The sequence below is a fragment of the Mesoplodon bidens genome (assembly GCF_964165515.1).
Source record: "Mesoplodon bidens genome assembly, chromosome: 10".
NCBI classification, from domain to species: domain Eukaryota; kingdom Metazoa; phylum Chordata; class Mammalia; order Artiodactyla; family Ziphiidae; genus Mesoplodon; species Mesoplodon bidens.
The window spans coordinates 73,885,931-73,904,157 of NC_138172.1; positions in this window are offsets into that span (position 1 = coordinate 73,885,931).

Here is an 18,227-nt window from a genome sequence, read left to right on the forward strand (position 1 = left end):
TTCTAAAACTCCTCCCTGGGGCAGATAAGAAACCTGGGGCTTGAAGGGAGTAAGCGACTTGTCCAGGGTCAATGAGGAAATTGACACCCTGGTCTTTCTTGGTCCTAAACTAGAAGGAAGGATTTGGGACCTAAAGCATTGCTGCTGCACAGCCAAGGATGCTTGCGTCACCTTCAAAGGACCCCTACATGCTTGGCCCACTGCCAACAGAGAGGTAGTAAGCCTAATGGTTAGTCGTGCAGGCTCTGATCTTAGGCAAGTTACTTCACCTCACTTGGTTCAGTTTCTTTGCCTGTAAAATCAGAATAATGGTACCTGCAGTGTACTGTTTTGTGAGGTTTTAATGAGTTCGTGTATGTAAAGGCCTTAGAACAGAGGCAAGTTCTTGATTATTTGTGAGTGGGGTTATGTGACCCCTCCCTTCCCAAGGACTCTAGAAAATCAGAGCCCCAGAGTCTTTACTTAGCATCAAAAACAACTTAGGGCCTAATGAACTGGGAAAGCACCCATAAATGTACAGACAGTACATACAAAGACCTTAGTTAGCCAATAGATTCAGCCCTTGACAATGCGTATGCTTGAAGACAACTCCAAATCTGGGAGCACTGGTTCTGGACTCTTAGAATGAGTGTCAGAGGGAGGACAGCTAAAGTTAAAATATTACCTTAGATCTTTGAAATCAGAGTCAAGCTGAAATAGTCCCATCCTGGTGCACAACCTGACTTAGATGACCGAAGCCCTCCTAGGGCTGCAAAAATTGTAAGGGGATTGTTATTATTACTATTATTATTGTCATTAAATCCTAGTTTTCCCATTCTCAGCACTTACCCCATGGTAAAAGAGGGTTTTTTTTTTTAAATGCAATTCATTTTATTGGAATTGGTTTAATGCATTTACATGGTTCCAAATTCAAATAAACACTGAGAAGTCTCCCTCCCACCATGTCTGCTGCCCACCAGTTTTCCCTCTATGGAAGGTCAGAAGATATGTTCAACTGTTTTCCAGCTGAGGTCTCTGGAGAATTCCTTGGATGCCTACTTAAATTTTTATGTCCAGGGCTTCCTTCTCCAATCCAGGCAGAATCAACACCCTACTCCCAACCTGCCCACCCCTTCAACCTCAATCCTAAACAAGTTGTAGTAACAATCATGAGCCACAATTCCTGAGCTACTGACAAAAGCAAACAACCATTTTGTGATTCTTTCTCCTCCTTTATGCTAGGAATAATAGCTAAGGTTTACTGAGTGCTTTCTATGTGCCAGTCACTGTGCTAAGTACTAGACATGCTTTCTCCTATTTAATCAGCCCTAAACCATCATCATTAACCTTATTTTACAGACGCAGACAGAAGTGGAGGATCAGAGAGGTTATGTAACTTGCTCCAATTTGCATCCAGGCCAACCTGAGCCCAAACCCTCTCTCTTAACCACTAGGCCTCTTGCCTCTCTGCAACACAGGGAATATTCTGGTAGCCTGAAGGGGAAGGAGTAGAATGGAGTCTTTGGACTCAGGCAGACCTTAATTCAAGTCCTGGGTCTGGCCCCTACCAGCAATGAGAACTTGGGGAGGTTTCTTAACCTCTCTGAGCCCCAGTTCACCCACCTGTGTACTGGGACCATACATTCTTCAATGGTCAAATGAAGTGAAAGTCAAATGTATGTAAATAATGGTTTTTAAAAGGCGTAGTAAACCAAATGCAGTGTTTAGATCCTGTGTGGCTCTGATTTGAATAAACCAATTGTTTAAAAGACTTCGAGATAATCAGGGAAATAAAATGTGGATTTGATATAGATGTTAAGAAATGGGACTTCCCTGGTGGCGCAGTGGTTAAGAATCTGCCTGCCAATGCAGGGGGCACAGGTTAGATCCCTAGTCTGGGAAGATCCCACATGCTGTGGAGCAACTAAGCCCATGCACCACAACTACTGAGCCTGCACTCTAGAGCCCGCGAGGCACAACTACTGAGCCTGCGTGCCACAACTACTGAAGCCCGTGCACCTAGAGCCCGTGCTCCACAACAAGAGAAGTCTTGTTGCGTAATGAGAGGCCTGCGCACCACAACAAAAGCATAGCCCCCACTTGCCGCAACTAGAGAAAGCCCATGCACAGCAACGAAGACCCAATGCAGCCAAAAAATAAAATTAATTAGTTAATTTTTTAAAAATTTAAAAATATAAAAATAAAAGAAATTATTAATTTTGTTACATGTGATAATGGTATTGTGGTTAAATTTCTTCTTGAGTTCTTATCTATTAGAATGCATAATGGGGAATCCGGGGTGAAAGTATGTTTAGGATTTATTTTCAAATAATCCAGCCCCCTCCCAAAAAACCAAAAGATAAATAAAACAAGATTAGCAAAGTATGGATAATTGGTGGAGCTGTCTGTTATACTGTTCACCCTGCTGAATGTTTGAAATGTTTCAAATAAGTCTGAAATAAATTTAAAAGTAAAATAATTCTAGTTTAAAGCACTGAAATTTAAAATGATAAGGCTTATTCAATTACTATGAAATGTTATCAGTAACTATGAACTTTTTTTAAGTGGTTTGTTTTTATTGTAATTAGTCTTCATTTTTGATTCTTACACTTTTTTAGTGCTGTTAATTAATGAAAACAAACAATTGATTTTATACATTTAAGTGATAACAAACATGTGCATAGATACATGTATGTCTGTATACTCATTTTTAGACAGATACACATGGATATATGTATTTGTACACACATAAAACTTGCTTGTGGGGGCCTCCCTGGTGGCGCAGTGGTTGGGAGTCCGCCTGCCGATGCAGGGGATACGGGTTCGTGCCCCGGTCCGGGAGGATCCCATATGCCGCGGAGCGGCTGGGCCCATGAGCCATGGCTGCTGAGCCTGCGCATCCGGAGCCTGTGCTCCGCAACGGGAGAGGCCACAACAGTGAGAGGCCCGCTTACCGCAAAAAAAAAAAAAAAAATTAAAAAAAAAAAACAAAAAAACAACAACCTTGGGCTTCCATGGGGGCGCAGTGGTTGAGAGTCCGCCTGCCGATGCAGGGGACATGGGTTCGTGCCCCGGTCTGGGAAGATCCCACATGCCGCGGAGCGGCTGGGCCCGTGAGCCATGGCCACTACAGTGAGAGGCCCGTGTACCGCAAAAAAAAAAAAAAAAAAAAAAAAAAAAAAACTTGCTTGTGATCTAATTTGTGATAAATATTTACTATGAAATTTTTTAAATTGTTGAAATACAGTACTGGCTTATAGTAGAGATGCAAAAATGGCAATTTTGTTACTGTGAGACATTCAGAGCAACACTTATGTCTGGCAGGTAAATCAGGGAGGGGGCAGAAATGAACACTGCAGAGAGCAAGGTGGACATATAATTGTTGAGGACGCCCGTCAACCACTCAGAGGACAATGTACAGGAAGGAAAATGGCAGGACTGGATGATGGAGGAAGAGGCAAATTAAAATTGGGAGCCAATTTTCCCTGAGCATGTGTCTCCACAGAGCTAATTCAAAACTGCATGGCTTAAGAATCTGATGCACTGGGCAAAATTCTCAACTCTATGCTTATCAGTTCTGTCACCCAGTCCAGAACTGCTCTGAGTTTCCTCATTTGTAGTTTGGCTATACGACCTCTCAGGCCCCTGCCAGCCATCCGGACTAGAAGTCTAAGCAATGCTGTTGGCTTTCACAAGAGAAGGATCATTTCTGAGACCACACTGGTTATTTGCCTAACTCAAGAACAGATCAAAACTGAATGGAAATGGAACTGTAGCCAATTCACAACCAAATGAAAGGTTTCAGGCCCAGTGAACATTCTGTGTACTGTTCTAGGAATAATTTTTCTGTGCTCTGGATTTAAACAGCTGGAATTATTTTTTTCATATGACCCCCTTTTGAAATGCAAGTTTGTCCTCCTTGAGAGAAAATTTGCATTTCAGAGAACAGATGAGACAGTGTATTTGGTAACTCTTCAAAGAAGGGAACCCCTCCGTATAGTACTTTACATTAAAGGTGACTCTTCAGGAGCGCTTCTTAAAAACAGGGAAGACTGGAGGCATGGAGAAATGGGGGAGAAAAGGCATGGAAAGAAAATCCCAACTTTGCTCCCTGCTCTATCCAAGCCTCTGAGAGGCAACGTGACCAAATCAAGGGACTGTGAGGGTAGAAAAAGTCAGTGGGTGCTTTAGAAATGAGTGATGGATGTAACTAATGCAGTTGTTGAAGACAGCTCCGTGGTCAAGCACCAATAAGTCTGTGGCAAGTGCAAGCAGTGAAACACTATAGTTGTAGAGTATTTCTCAAACTCATGTTTCTTTGCCATCCCTGAATTTGTAACAACCAAAGCAATGAAAGCAAAAAAGTCCTGGCACAGAAGGGCTTATGGGACTCCCAGTTTGAAACCAATAAGATAGCATAATTCGTTGACTGTCACCTCAACCCCCAAGTCTGTTAAGGACGGTGTTGAGAGAGCAGGCCTTACTCAAGACAGGAGGCCTAACTGGTGTTTGTTTAGTAATACTAAAAGATCACTATCTCAGGCAAGTTTCTAGCCAGAGAGAGAAAGGCTATGAGAAAGCTCTCAGTTTAAGTCTTATTTTGAAGAGAGGGAAAACAAACAAGCAAACTAGGATAGTAGATTCTGTATCCAGTACAAAAATCAAACAGCAACTCAGTGGTTGAAATCACTCCTAAAACTTCCTGCACCTGCCCAGAAGGCATGCTTGGGAGTCACACATTTCAGCTACGGTACCAGCACATGGTGGGTAGTGCTCAAGGGCTGCGGTGGCCCCCGCTGGTTCCCAAATGAGTGGCTTTGTTCCATGTAAGGGTGAGGAAGAGACAGAATAAGTGAATTTCCTACTGCAGATGTAAATCTATTAAAAAGTTTTAAATTGCAGAGTGTTTAAATCTAAGTATAGATAACAGCTACTTTTCCAGAACCCCTAATGGAGTCACATTTTTTTTTTTTTTAATGGGAAGGAGAACCATTAAGACCTTGTATTAGAAAAGATCCTGGCAGGAAATGGGTGGCACACTCAACAGGTAACTGAGGAGCATTTATGGTAAGTACTGTTTACAAGAGTGTGCAGTCATGGCAGGCTTCGTGAATGTGCAGCTTGTGTGGTCACACAGGACCCTGCACTTAGAAGGTCCGGTGCTGCTTAATGCCTTGCGGTCGCCATCTTGAAATCCATTGTGGTTTTTGAACAAAAAGTTCTGCATTTTCATTTTGCACTGGACCCCACAAACTATGTAGTTAGTCCTTTGTGCAGGGCTAAGGGAAACCAGCAAGGGATGGTACAGGACCAAAGAACTAAAAACAGTGTGGAACCTTTACCACCCATAAGTCAGAAAGGGCAAGAAAGAGAAATATCTGGAATGGAGGAAACGTTGTCTCTGAAGTTATGGCTGTGACTGTAGCTGTAGGAGAGGGTCACACAACACAAGTGACGGCTTTCTGTAAGAACACAACACAGAACACAGCCATAGTCAACCCACAGCCTGCAGAGAGCACAGGCAGGTGAATAGCTACCCCAGCTTCTCTCTGCCCCTGCCCTCTGACCTCCTACATGTGCCTCCCATTGGCTGAACCCTACAGGAAGCCCGGGGCTCTGGGAGCCTGTTGATGAAATCAGTGGAGGGCAGCCTGCCAGGGCATAGAGTACAGTGGAAAAAGGTAAAAGTGAATCTGGAAAGGGCAGAGGATAGCCAGCTCAGGACTTTTACCTGAAATTTTCAGGATCATGGTTAAGAGTAAATAACATGAAAATGGAAAATTCAAACAATGAATTTCAGTAAAGGACTCTGTATTGATTATTAAAGGGTAATCATTTGGTATGCATCATGTACAAGGTTTTACATACTTTCAAGGAAAGACAAGATGATCCAAGAATTTTCAAGAAAATTAGATGTTTGAAAGAGCCATCATTAAGTGAAGAGTGAAGCCTGGGATTTCAAAATTTTTAGAAACATTCCAGGCCCCAAAGTCAAATTTTGTAGGTAACAACCCACTCCCCTTCACCCTTAGGCCAACATCACAACAAAAAGTACCTTTGACAGGCACAACATCCCAAGAACTGCAAGGACCACTAGGGCAACAGCAGCTAAATAGAATGTATTCCAACCAAGGATTTTGGTATAATTAAATATTTGTAGATACCTTTCGCACATGAGGAGCATTGAAAAGCTTGTACAAAGGGAATTCATTATGCTGCTTTGTAACCATTCTGACTACTCAATTCCTCTGAACATTTTAAGACTATTCAGATCACTTTCCAAAAAGTACATATCACTTATTAATTCACATGCCACTCAGAGTTCTTAACTATGTAGATACGGGCTAAACTATATTTATCCTTTATAATTTCCTTGAAAAATAAAGATTTCTGCTGCAAATGTGAATAAGATTGCAGGGACACACTTCATCTTTTTTAAAAAATTGAGGTAAAAGTCACAGAACACAAAATTAATCATTTTAAACTGCATAATTCAGTGATATTTAATACATTCACAATGTTGTATAATCATCACGCCTATCTAGTTCCAAAACATTTTTATCACCCCAAAGGGAAACACCATACCCATTAAGCAGTCATTCCCCATTCTTCCCTCCCCCTAGCAACTCACAACCACTTATCTGCCTTCTGTTTTTAGGTTTACCTATTCTGAATATTTCATATAAATAGAATCATAAAATACATGACCTTTTCTGTCTGGCTGCTTTCACTTAGCATAATGTTTTCAAGGTTCATTCATGCTGTAGCATGTGTCAGTACTTCATTCTTTTTTATGGCTGGATAATATCCCCTTGTGTGGATATACAACATTTTTTTAATCAGTTCATCAGTTGATGGACATATGGGTTGCTTCCAGCTTTTGACAATTATAAATGATGCTGCTATGAACATGAGTGTACAGGTACTCATTTGAACACCTATTTTCAGTTCTTTTGGGTATACACGTAGGAGTGGAATTGCTGGGTCATATGGTAATTCTATGTTTAATTTTTGAGGAACTGCCAAATTGTTTACACAACCTTTTTAAGGGAACTCTGAAATCCTTTTAGAAGCACCCATTTTACAACCACTAGATATCATACCTAGAGTAACTAAGCCCATTCTTGCCTACAAAATAAAACACATTCCAAAAAATTTTCTATGTGGGAGATACTCTAGTTAGCAATTGACTTGAGTTCTTATAATTTATTTAGGTTATTGGTTTATAAAGTAATACATGCTCATTAGAGAAATTTTTAAAAACAACACTGAGTCAAAAAGAAAATACAGATCACTCGTAACCCACTGTGAACTCTTACACACACACTTTTTTTTTACAAAAATAGCTTACCAGAGCACTTATCAATAAATCCAGCCTGAAATAGAAAATGAAATTAACTCAAAGAAGAAAAACAACACAGTAAACCTGTGAATGGTAACAATTTCACATCAGAAAGCACACTTACCTAGTTTTTGCAGTTCAGCCTGTTGCTGTAATAACCTGAAGCATGGCTGTATGGTTGTGTAGGATAATTACCTAGTAAATCAACTCTGACTTTGAGTTACTGAGCCTGCATATAGAAGGTGTGGTTTTGGTTTGTTTATTCTTGTTTTTTTTTTAAAATCTATTTATTTGACTTAATAATATTTGTTTTCTCCTTTGGAATTGAGTTGAGGAACACAGAATTTTGACTAACTGTCTCTTTCAGATGGATTCAGAAGTCCTACCTAGATATAGGCTTTCTTTTCTTTTCATAAATTTATTTATTTTATTCATTCATTCTTGGCTGCGTTGGGTCCTCATTGCTGCACGCAGTAGGCTTTCTTTTCTTAAATCAAAATATAGTAAGTAATATTGACGTGTGTGTGTGTACAGTCTTATGTGTAAACATCATCACAATTAAGATGCAGATGGTTCTATCACCTTCACCCTAAAAAATCCCTTTAGAGTTCCGCTCTCCCCCTATTGTAACCCCTGGAAATCACTGGTCTGTTCTCCATTACTCCTACACTTGGCCTTCTTCCCGAATGTCATAGAAATGGAATCATAAAGTATACAGTCTTTTGAGACTGGCTTCTCTGACTCCACATAATGTCTTTGAGACTCATTCATGTTGCTACACGTAATGATAGTATTTCATTCCTTTTTATTGCTCAATAGTGTTTATACTCTACTAGCAATAATATTTATTGCTAAATAGTATCTTAATGCCAAAGAGTACGAATGTACTCAGTTTATCTGTTCACCCATTGAAGGATTTTGCGGTGGTCTCTACTGTTAGGTGATGATTAGAATAAAGCAGATATAAACATTCACGTGCAGGTTTTAGGGCGAACATAAAATTCATTTCTCTAAGGTAAATACTTAGGAGGGGGATCATACCATATCATATGGTAAGTATGTGTTTAACTTTACAAGAAACAGGCAAATTGTTTACCTGAGTACCATTTTATATTCCAAGCAACAAATGAGAGTTCCAGTTGCTCCACAACCTCGCCATCAGTAGATGCCGTCAGGCTTTTGTTGCTATTGATTTTATTTTCATCCTAATAGCTATGTGGTAGTACCTCATCGTGGTTTTAATTTGCATTTTCCTAATAGCTGATTGTATTGACCATCTTTTCACATGCTATTTTCTCTTTGGTGAACGTACATAGATGTTTAAGTCTTTTGCCCCTCGCCTTTTTTTTTCCATCTAGCAAACTACATATTTCACCTATTTATTTTACTTATTGTTTGTCTCTCCTATTAAAATGTAAATTCCATGAGGGCAGGGGTTTTGGTCTGTGTTGGTTTTGCTCTAAGGGCTATAATGGAAAATGCGTGTAATTTACCTATCAACTATGACAGTGCTTCATACATTGTAGGAAAACTACAATAATATTTGTTGAATAAATAAGCATTTATTGCATACTTACTATGTGTCAGGGACCATTCTAAAAGCATCCTAATATTATCAGATTTTATTAGTGTTGTTGCTATTTTATTATTTCATCAATAATTTTTATTTATTCTTTACAAGTCTTTAATTGTTCAACAAACACACTGAGTGGTTACTACCTTCCAGTTACTACGCTAGGGCTTAGGAATAAAGTGAAACCTTAGGAGGTTTAACCTTAGGAGACAGGTTACTATTGTAAAATAAGAAAGGTGCTGTGATAAAGATATGCACAGGAACCTGGCAAAGCACAGTGGGGGAATACGGAATTCATACTTAAGGGTCAAGGAAAGCTTTCTAGAAGAGCTGATCACTTAAATCAAACTGAAGTGAATAAAATGCTTAGTTTATACTTTTCCTATAATATTAAACAGAATTAATTTTAAACCTCGATTACTTTGTTCCCATCTACAGTAATGTAAATTATCCAGAAAGCACTATATTTTAAAATGGCATTGAAAACAAACAAACAAAAGGCGTTGGTCTTTGTTTCCTATCAGGATAGGTACCTTTGTTTTAAGGATTATAAGAATTAAACTATAACAAGATGTTCTCCTCATTTTTTATTGGGTTGTTTGTTTTCCTACTATTGAGTTCTAAGAGTTTTTCTAGATACAAGTCCTTTGTTGAATATGTGATTTGAAAATATTTTTCCCCAGTCTATAGCTTTTCTTTCTCTTAGTGTCTTTCACAAAGCAAAAGGTTTTCATTTTAATAAAGTCCGATTTGTCCATTTTTTTTCTTTTATGAGTTGTGCTTTTGATATCAAGTCTAAGAAAACTCCCTGATCCCAAGTCATAAACATTTCTACTATATCTTCTTCTAAAAGTTTTATAGTTTTACGTTTTACATCTATGATCTATTTTTGAGTTAATTTTTGTATAAAATGTGAGACTGAGGTCAAGTTTTTTTTGTCTTTAGCTTTTCGTGGCATACTTTTGCATACGGATGTTCAGTTATTCCAACATCATATATTGAAAAGGCTATCCTTTTTCCATTGAATTGCTTTTTTACCTTTGTCAACAACTGACATTTTGTGACTCAATTGCTTGATATATTCTGATCCATTGATCTATGTCTCTATCCCTCCACCAGTACCACAGTGTCTTAATTATTGTTCCTTTACAGTAAGTTTTAAAATCAGGTAGATGATTTCTCCCACTTTATCCTTCTTTTTCAAAATTGTTGTGGCTATTCTGGTCCCTTCACCTTTCCAAATAAATTTTAGAATCAGCTTGTCTATATCTGCAGAAATCTTATTGAACTTTTGATTGGAATTGTATTAAATCTATAGATTTCTTCAGAGAAAATTGACATGTTCAACTAAATTGGGTCTTCCAACCCATGAATCCAGTATGTCTCTCCATTTATTTATGTCCTTTGACTTCTCTCCTCGGTGTTTATAGTTGTCAGCATACAGATCCTGCACAAGTTTTGCTAAATTTATACCTAAGTATTTCTCTTTTAAAAATTTTAAATGAAATATATATTTTAATTTTGATTTCCAAATTGTTTAAGCATGTAGAAATATAATCTTCTTTGTGAGTTAGCCTTATCTCTTGCAGTTGTGCTAAACTCATTTATTAATTTAAGACTTTTTCGGTAAATTCCTTGGGATTTTCTGTGTAGAAAATCATGTCACCTGCAGATAGGTACAGTATTCTTTCTTTCTAATCTGTATGCCTTTACTTTCTTTCTCTGCCTTGCTGCACTGACGAGGACTTCCTGTACTATACTGAATAGGAGTGTTGATAGAGGACATCTTTGCTTTGCTCCTGACCTTAGGAGAAAGCATTCAGGGTTTTGCCATTAAACATTACATTAACTGTAGGTATTTTGTAGATGGCCTTTATCAAATTAAGGACATTTCCTTCTATTTCTATATTGCTGAGAGTTTTTATCATGAATCAATGCTGGATGTTTTCAAATGCTTTTTCTGCATTGTTTGATATGCTCATGACATTTTTCCTTTTTAGTTTTTTAATATGGTGAACTATATTGATTGATTTTTGAATTTGGAGCCAGTCATGCATTTCTAGGATAAACCCCACTTGGTCATGGAGTAGTATTCTATTTATATATTGCTGGATTTGATTTCCTAGTATTTTTTTTTTTGAAGATTTTTGTGTATGTTCATGAGGGATAGTGGTCTATAGTTTTCTCTCCTTGTACTGTCTTTGCCTAGTTTTTTGGTATCAAGGCAATTCTAGCCTCATAAAATGAGTTGGGAAGTGTTCTCTTCCCTTCTGTTCTCTGGAAGAGATTGTGTAAAATTGGTGCTATTTGTTCTTTAAAAGTTTGGTAGAATTTACCAGTGAAACCATTTGGGCCTGGAGGGTTGTTGGGTTTTTTTTAAGGTTTTTACCTATGGATTCCATTTCTTTAATATATATGTTGCCTATTTCTTCTTTGTGTGAGTTTTGGAAGTTTGTGGCTTTTAAGGAATTGGTCCATTTCATCTAAGTTATTGAATTTATGTGCATAGAGCTGTTCAGAGCACTGCCTTTTAATATCTGTGGGGTCTTTAATGACATTGGTAATTTGTGTCTCTTCTGTTTTTTTAAATTTTTAGTATGGCTAAAGTTTATTGATCTCATTGATGTTTTCAGAGAATCAGCTTTTGATTTTATTGATTTTCTTTATTGTTTTTCAGTTTTCAAGGTCATTTTTTCTGCTCTTTATTATTTCCTTCTTTCTGCTTGTATTTGGTTTATTTTGCTTTCCTTGGTTTCTTAAGATGGACGCTTAGTTGTTGATTTGAGACCTTTCATCTTCTCTAAGATAAGCTATTTTTTTTTTTTTTTTTTTGCGATACGTGGGCCTCTCGCTGTTGTGGCCTCTCCCGTTGCGGAGCACAGCCCCCAGACGCACAGACTCAGCGGCCATGGCTCACGGGCCCAGCCACTCCACGGCATGTGGGATCTTCCCGGACCGGGGCACGAACCCGTGTCCCCTGCATCGGCAGGCGGACTCTCAACCACTGCGCCACCAGGGAAGCCCCTAAGATAAGCTATTTTATAATGCTATAAATGTTGCTTTAAGAACTGCTTTAATTCACCCCAAAATTTTTTATGTGTTGTGCTTCATTTTTGTCCAGGCAAAAATATTTTCTAAGATACATGTATCCCAATGTTCATTGCAGGACTATTTACAATAGCCAAGACATGGAAGCAACCTAGATGCCTGTCAATAGATGAATGGATAAAGAAGATGTGGTACATATATACAATGAAATATTACTCAGCCATAAAAAAGAATGAAATAATGCCATTTGTAGCAACATGGATGACCTAGAGAGTATCGTACTAAGTGAAGTAAGCCAGACAACGACATATATCATATGACATCACTTATATGTGGAATCTAAAAAAAAATGATAGAAATGAACTTATTTACAAAACAGAAAGAGACACACAGACGTAGAAAAAAAACTTATGGAAAGTGGGGGGAGGGATAAATTAGGAGGTTGGGAGTAACATATACACATTACTATGTATGAAATAGATAACCAACAAGGACTTACTCTATAGCACAGGGAACTATACTCAATATCTTGTAGTAACCTATAAGGGAAGAGAATCTGAAAAAGAATATAGCCCCTAGCCCCCTGAGTCTCTTTCCACTAGACCCCCATTACTTTAGCTTCTCCTTCAGGAAACCCCAAACCTTCCTTTAATTTAGCAACTAAAGAGTTAATGTCTGACACCACAGGGAGTTTACTGGACTGAGCTCCAGTGCTGCGATTGAAACTATTCTGATTGGTCAAGGCCAGTGCCTACCAGTCATTAAATATTTGGAATATCACCTCTGCCGGTACCTTATGTTTGTACAGCATTTTATAGTTTACAAAAGATATTTACATATATTATCTTAGTTAAGCTTCATGCCGGCTCCGTGACATCAGTACAAATTGTTATTGCCATCATAAAACATCTTAATTATAAAATTAACACATTAAAAAATAATAATAATAAATAAATAAATAAATAAATAAAATGAACACATACTAGTGTGGAAAATGAATTACTATTGGGGACTCTCTGCTCAGAAAAATTATCACTTACACAAGATCACATGGTTATAGGAGTTTGGGTCTAAACTCCTAACAGCTTCAAGAATTGTCATATCTTAAGTGCTCAGTTTAGGGAAGGAAGATTTCACTCTGCACTGGATAGATCTGGGAAGGCAATTCCAGGAGGAAGGCACTGAGCTTGTACCGAGGAGCTAGTGGGATCTGGTTGACAGAGAGGCAGAGCAAGGATATTCTACTCAGCAACAGTGTGAAATGTGGCCCAAATGTAGTAAAAAAATCCTATTTCCATGATCATTTCAAGACACCTTCTCTGGAGGTGTTGGAACTGAAATTCCCCAATGTTGAGTCACAAAGAGCACCTGAGGCAAAGCTCTCCTCTCCTACCTTGCTTGTTCAATTCTGGAGCAGGTGGAGGAGACAGGGAATGGGCTTTCTGAAGCTGCTGAAGCTGAATTGTATTTATTGGGTCATTTTTCTCCTTCACACTTGGGTCCCTCCAGATAGAGCAATTGATGAAAAAGAAAGTGAGGAAGTCTGAAGTATTATTCACAGCCCCTCAGCTGCTGTTACCAAGTCCACACAAAGGCTTATCCAAGGAGAGAATGGTGCTCTAGGCCACCATAGTCCTAAAGTTCTTTGAGTGTTTGTGTTCTGTATGCAATAGCAATGGGAACCATTTGCTCACATCACACTCCTTAGGTCATTTAACAGCAGCACTGGGCCATTCCTTACGGTGCTGCCACGTGGCAAGATGGCAGGGTCAATTTCCAAGATGTCGCTGATGGCGTCCTCAAGGTTGAATTGAACAAGTGTCTCACTTGGGAGCTGGCCAAAGATGACTACTCTGGAGTTGAAGTCCGATTTACACCAACCAGGACGGAAATCATTATCTTGGCCTCCAGGACGCACAATGTTCTTGGTGAGAAGGGCTGGTGGATCCAGGAATTGACCGCTGTGCTTCAGAAGAGATTTGGCTTCCCTGAGGATAGTGTAGAGCTTTAGGAGGAAAAGGAATATACGAGAGCTCTGTGCACATCACCCAGGCAGGATCTGCAGTACACACTTCTAGGAGGGCTTGCTGTGGTGTGCTGCAGGTCATCATGGAGGGTGGGGACAAGGGCTGCTAGGTCGTAATGCCTGGGCAACTCCAAGGACAGAGGGTTAAATCCATGAAGTCGTGGATGGCCTGATGACCCACAGTGAGGACCTTGTTAGCTTCTACAGAGACACCACTGGGTGCCATATGCTGCTCAGACAGGGTGTGCTGGACATCAAAGTGAAGATCATGCTGCTCTGGGACCCAAGTGGAAAGATGGGCCCTTAAGAAGCCCCTGCCTGACCACTGAGCATGGTGGAACCCATAGATGAGACACTGCCCACTGTCACTTCCCCATCCTTGAGCAGAAGGGAGGGAAGCCATAGACGCCTGCCATGCCAGCAAGTACCCACTGCATAACACAGTCTCCTTGGCAGCTGGATTTGGAGTCTGATGTTGCTCTATAAAGACCTTCAATAAAATCTTTTTAAAAATGTAGGGTTGCATCCAGGTTTCATGGAGCCTGAATCTTATACAATCTGGGGCCTCTTTTTTTTTTAATTTATTTATATTTTTGGCTGCTTTGGGTCTTCGTTGCTGTTCGCAGGCTTTCTCTAGTTGCAGCGAGTGGGGGTTACTCTTCGTTGTGTTGCGCGGGCTTCTCATTGCAGTGGCTTCTCTTGTTGCAGAGCACAGGTTCTAGGTGCACGGGCTTCAGTAATTGTGGCACACCACATGGGCTTAGTTGCTCTGCAGCATGTGGGATCTTCCCTGACCAGAATCAAACCCGCGTCCCCTGCATTGGCAGGCGGATTCTTAACCACTGCGCCACCAGGGAAGTCTGGGGCCTCTTTTTTAAAAAAAGAAAACACAATTACAAACAGAAAATCAGCTATAGAACTTTGGAAAGAACTTGTAAGTGAGGGTCCAGAAGCTTTAACTTCATTAGCAACCCAGTTGCTTAACATGAATAACAGATCTGATAAAAAGAAGGGAAATTATTCAGTTAAATAGCATAGGATTATTGTTCTCTGTATATTCACCTCTGCTTAACCGTAATTTTTAAAATCTGCTAAGAGAAAGGGAAACTATCCAACTAATAGCACAGGAGTATTTTTTTTTGATGGTACCTGTGCTCCCAGACTCTTTTTTTTCTCTCTCTCCAGTACTTTTATCGAGATATAATTGACATACAAAAACTGCTCATATTTGAAGTATACAGTCTAAGTTTTGAAATATGTATACCCCTGCGAAAGAATCACCATAATCAAGATAATGAATATATTCATCAGTCTCAAAAGTTTCCTCATGCACCTTTGTAATTCTTCCGTCCAGCCCCTGCTTATACCTTCGCCTCCATTTTTTCATATATTTTAATCTGCTTTTCTAGTTGTTTAAGGCAAAAGGATAAATTTGGACCCTGTTGTTTCATCTTGTCCAGAAGTAGATGCCTCCAGGCTTTTTTAACACAGAGAAGCATATAATCAATCCAAACATAAAGAGGTGAAGAGATGCTCCTTTAGGGTGAGTATGGTTTTGAACAGAGGAACTAGAAGACCAGTAAGGTTTTGAACAGAGGATCTAGAAGACCAGTAAGAACTCCCCCATCTTAATTAAGGGCAAAAAGGGAGGAGAACACACCTAAGAGGTGTCCAGTCCAGATGGGTCTTTCTTTGCAAACCCACAGATGCACTTTTGAGATGTAATCATCAATGCAGAAATCACGTAAAAGAAGATGACATTTTCTCCCATTCTTGACTTGTCATAAACCCAAAATGAAATTAATTTTGGTTTCAATTTATGTGTCTTGGATATGAGCCACTATTATGCTGAATGTACCTGTGCCTAAGTGAAGTTTCTATATGAATTCAATGAGTGTTCAATTCTTCAGTGTTCACTGAGCACCTATACGTATACTGGGGATTTGCAGAGACCCTTGCATCCTGCCTCGCCCTCTGCTTAGTCTCTGGCAGGTTTATCATCCAAGGCTGGGCCCAAATGCTCCTTCTAGGGCCACTCAGCCTAGTCATTTTTTCCTTCCAAAGTACTTGCCAACTGTACATTTAGTTCTCGGTGAACACTTTCCTGAATAGCTTGTCTTATTGCTAAATGTTTTTCCAATGTATGTATGAATGAGATCATAAACCTCTTAAAGGCAAGTCCATATCCGTACTACTTCTTAGCACCTGTGCCCGCATCACAGAGCCTAACACAATTTGATATATATTTATTTTACTTTAATATCCTTATTATATAATTAACTCTTGTTCATAATGAAAATGTTCATTATGGAAATGTTAGATGATGCAGACAAGCAAAAAGATTTAAAAATTAACCATAATTCCAATATCAGAAAATAACTGCTGTTGACATTTTGTATAGGGTGTACACCAAATAGGATGTATAGTGGAGCTAAAGTTTTAATGGAATAAATTGAAAGATACACAACCACAAGTTAGAAGGGGTAAGAGGATGCAGTGACATTTCTTGAGACGCCAGGAAGATGATGTGCTGTTTGTGGCCCAGGGCGGGCAGCATAAGTGTGCTTTAGAGACTTGGCTGAGCATGCTGTCCAGAAAATATACTTCTCCCACCAGTTCTTGGAATCCTTATAGCAGGAATAAAGTCCTTCCACAATAGTGTTAAAACAACTTCAGGAGACATGTGGTCCCCGAACCAGCAACATCAGCATCACCTGGGAACTTGTCAGAAATGCAAATTATCAAGCCTGATCCTAGACTTAACTGAATCAGAAACTCTGGGGGTTGGGCCCAGCAGTCTGTGTTTTAATAAGCCTTCCAGGTGATCCTGATGCACAGTAAAGTTTAAGAACCACCATCTAAGACTGGGAGCGTATCTTGTTCATTGTTGAGTTCTCTGTCTCAGCACCTGGTGCCTAGAAGGTCGTGAAGAATCTGCTAAGTCAAGAATACAAATACCCCTTAAAGATGCATCACTTTAAAAAATTATTTTTATTATGGTATTATTTCTCATCGAAATATGTAAAAGATATAATGAGTACCTAGTATATCCAGCACTATCTATAGCAAATTAAATCTTAACAGTTGGCCACATTTCCTTTAGATATATTTTTGGAGGAAAAAAACATTGCGGATACAACTGAGAGCTTTCTGTGTGTCCTCTTCCCAATCTCATTCTTTCTCCTTCTTCAGAAATAACCAAGATCATGAATAATTAATCATTCTTATACATGCTTTATGCTTTTACTGCATATTCATGTATCTATAAACAGTATATGGCATTGTTTTGCAGGTTTTTAAACTATTTAAATGGTGTCACACTCTACATACCCTGCAATTAGCTTTTCTTCATTGTTTTTGAGATTTATCATTGTGCAGACACAAAGCTGTGATTCATCATTGTAATTGCTGTATAATATTCCCTTGCATGAATACACAATGATATATGAATCTGATCTTCCATTAATGGCATTTAAATGTTTCCAGCTGATTTAGTTTTTCACTATTAAAAGTAATGCCGCCACAAACATATATATCTTCAGGTCCAAGCAAATAGTTTTCCTCTAAGGTATAGACTTAAGAGCCGATTTCCTGTGATGTAGGATTAAGAGCATTTCCAATCTTAATAGATAAAATCAAATTGCTCCCCAAAGTGGCTGTACCAATTTCCCCACTCTTTTCCAACATTTGGTATTCTTGGAGTTTTAGACTTTTGCCAACCTGATGAGTATGAAATATCAATAGTATCTCATTTTTATTATAAATTTCTCACTACCTTAATTTCTGGTGAGGCTGAGCACCTTTTTATATGCTCATAAGCCATTTGGATTTAAGAGACGTACAATTAACACATATTCACACGGAAGTATAAATCACTAACATATCTCTACTTCTGAAAGTGATTTTTGATAGGGAGAAAGACTGAGAGGGAAGAATAAGTGGGAAAATCCCTGTGGGGATGGGAGGAGATGGAGTGGGGAGAAGGTAGAGGTATCATTTGCCTTCCTCAATGTCCTTTCAGGGCTGGTCCTGGCCAATTGTCGCATCAGCTGTGTTCCCTTCCCCTAAGAGCTGGAATCTCTGGGAGAGGCTGAAGGAAAGTGGAAGTTGTAGTAAAATCTTCACGGAGGAAGGCCTTTTCTGGTCCTGAGTTTTTCAGGCTTCTTGGATTCAAGACTAGTTAATCCAGTGGTTGTCAATGAGAGGAAAACATCCCTACTAGGGATGTTGTGGAACTTTGGGGAGATTTTTGATTATCA